Genomic DNA, 3,383 nt, shown 5'->3' with positions numbered 1-3,383 from the left:
TCCCAATGGGGAAATATTGTGAGAGTGGAGGAATGTAAGATGGGGAGTGACAATGGGGAAACTGACAAGAGTTATCACCCAGACATTGTTTTCTCTCCGCGCACCCCGGAAATGCTAACGAGAGATGAGATCCCACGCAGCAGCGCTCCGCGTTAGCCCCACACATGCACAGGCGCCCGGATGAGACTCTTGGCATCTGAAAGCCGGCCCGGGCTCCACAGGATGAGACTGGAGTGTCCAGGGCAGAAGGCCGCACAGGGACGCAACACCCAGAAACAGGACAGTGGCAGTGTCACGATGCCCCTGGGACATCCCGAGCAGAGGCCAGGTTCTCTTTTTTACCTCTAAGCAACAGAACAGGAGGAGATCCAGGTGAGCATGTTTTAACCTGGGAAAGGATTTAGAAACCTCATGCTTTCAAATCATCCCAACGATCGGGGGCACCTCCAGGAGCAGGAAAGCCCAGACTTCAGGAGGAAATTTAACAGGAGCACCCACACAGGTGGAGAAACAAGCTCGCCCTTTTTGTGCTAGAAATCAAACCGAAAGGTGACGCGTATCCTTGTAAAAAGTGCGGGGAGACAGGACACACCTGTGCTGAAAGAAAAGGAAGAGTCACCGTGAGAAGTCAGTCAGGCTGATGCTTACAGTGTGCTTCTGATCGCTGTGGACCTGGTGTTGCTGCACTGAGGGTGACTCAGGGCTCCGTGTCCTTGGGAGACATCTTTCGCTTCGAGTCCACTTTCACATAGCAAACCAGAAATAATAAAACCTCGTAAGGATGTAGTCAGGGCTCACGATCTAAGTGTATGCTGTGCCCAGCAAATAGTAGACACTCAATAAATGGTGGTTTGACATGTCCGCCTGTGTCCGCTCAGGCAGGGACGCAGTGGTGACTTGTGACGTTGCGTGCCAAACTCGGCCTGGGTGGGAAAGAGTGATAATTACATGGATGGGTCTTCCCATGCACCCACGTTAACAACTTCTCTTTAAAGTTACCTGACAGCACCCTACCCGTTCATCTGCTCGGCAGACACTTAGTACGAGCACACGGTGTGTCCAGGTTGCTGTCTGGGCACCTGCGGTGTGCGTGGCCTATTCACAGTGCTGGGAATGCAGAGATGGACATGACAGTGCTCACTGCCCAGCAGGTGAGCGTGACTGTCACACAAGGAAGTGTGACATTAAGGGCCACAACGTGGGACGGGTCTCGCTTGCCTGACGTGGCTCCTCGGAGCAAGAGAAAGCTAGATGTTCTGTGCTGCTCGGACCCCCCCAGGCCGGTCTTCCCACCGGGCGTGACCCAGTTTCTTCTTGCGTGGATGACGGCTGGAATATAACTTGGAGCAGGGCATATCTGATTGCAGCTCTGTTTTTCAGTGAACAGCTGCTCCAGGTTGACTTTGAGTTGGTGAGTCTTAGAGATTGACAAGGGCAGTGGTCTCTGACCGTCAGGGTATGCAGGACCCCAGGAGAGCTTGCCACAAACTCAGATCTCAGACCCAGTGCCCCGACAGGCTGACTCGGAGACACCAGGAGGACCCAGGCAGGCCCTCTCCAGGAGACATGGAGGCAGGGCCCGAAGGACTCTCGGAAGCCCCGGGTTAGGAGAGGGGCCTGAACATTTTTATGGTAAAAAGCTATTAAGACTGTGTCTAGATCACTCAAATTGGAGTAGCAATTTATTATTTATGAAGTACTCTGACTTAATTGTTCAATTTAGATGATTTTTGAAAGAATTAAATTAGTGGGAGAAGAAAAAAATAAAGCTGGATTATTAGAATCTTGTAAGTAGAGAGTACTGCCTGATGGACTGAGTTTCTCTTCCGCTTTCTGGGTCTTTGCCTTAAAGAATGGATGGCGATTAAAAGGACTAAGCAAAGTCATCTGGGGACTTCTCTAATTTTACAAAACTAGGTCTACCCAGCCCTTGTGAGTGCAGCCGGGGCCACAACATTCATATCAATAGTTGAGAGTTATTTTAATGGTACTTGAGAGCACACGAAGGGCATTTAATAGTACACGTGAGATGGAAGAACTTGGTTTTAAGTATATCATAATTATAATCATAATAACACTATATTACTTAGCTATCAAGTGTCTTGATATTGCCATCTGTAAAGTGGGAATATCTTGTAAAAACAAAAAACCTTGATGCATTAAGTCCTTTAGATGTCTTTGAGAAGAAGTTGTGCAAGTAGAGGGTGCTACCATTATAAACAGAATAAACTATTATGCACCAGCAGTATTTTACCTAGAAAGCACACAATTCCGCATTTATCATGTGACTGTTACTGCAGATCATAATAAGGATAGCATTCATTATAGTCACAGACGCAGCTCTAGATTAAGGTGTGGTCATGGGAGAAATCAGTATCGTTTGAGTAGCGGGTGGAAAATAAGTTTTAAATAGGATATAAAGAGAAAATGTTCTATATAAAGAATCAAAACCATCTTGACAATATGAGAATTCCAATATGGTTTTTAGCTAATTTCAGGACACAGGGCGTCATTCAGGAAATCTAATAACCTGTGCGTTTTAATCGTAGCTTTTTGGAGAAAATGATGCTGTCTTTGTTGTCTAAATCATTTATAACTGCAGTGGATAAGAATGTCAATCCACATAATCAGACCTCTGTGAGCAGTGGGCAGGGCAGTTTCTTAAACTCTTGGCTTTCCTTTTCTTTCTCTTTTTCTTTTTTTTAATTGAAGTGTAGTCAGTTTACAATGCTGTGTCAATTTCTGGTTCTCAGCATAATAGTTCAGACTTACATGTACCTACAAGTATTCCGCTTTCATATTCTTTTTCACTGTAAGTTACTACAGGGTGTCGAATACAGTTCCCTGTGCTCTGTAGTATAAGCTTGTTTACACGCTCTTGTTTTGATCATTGTCACAGATTATGAGTCCCATTGCTGAGATTATGACACGCGTGTTCCTCGTACGTGGCCCACAGCACCCAGAGCTGTAGACATTTTGTCACCGCGTGGTTTATGGAGAGGAAGGCAAATCCCATCCTAGGAAAGGAAGAAAAAAGAAAAGGGAGGGAGGAACGGACGGACTGGAACAGAATTGTTTATGTTAGAATGAAAGAAATGAAAGAGAGAGTAAAACCAGGGTGACTCTTAAAGGAGTCTTGCTCATGGCCAAAACTAGTAGCTTCTTTTTAAAACGTTGGTAGAAATCCTGGTGCTGGGAACATTTACAGCAAGTACAGGCAAAAAGCTGTGAAGATGTGTGGGAAGTGTTTTCATACGAGTTTGTGTGTCAGTAGTCTACCATCTCTCATTCTCTCTGAGTTGCACGGATTTCAATTTGCTTATGTTAATCTGAGAAAGATATTAATGCAAAACCTTTCTTCTCATTAAAAAAATAAATTATTT

Source organism: Camelus dromedarius, chromosome 13 (genome assembly GCF_036321535.1).
Source record: "Camelus dromedarius isolate mCamDro1 chromosome 13, mCamDro1.pat, whole genome shotgun sequence".
NCBI lineage: Eukaryota > Metazoa > Chordata > Mammalia > Artiodactyla > Camelidae > Camelus > Camelus dromedarius.
Note: the sequence above shows the minus strand (reverse complement) of the source record.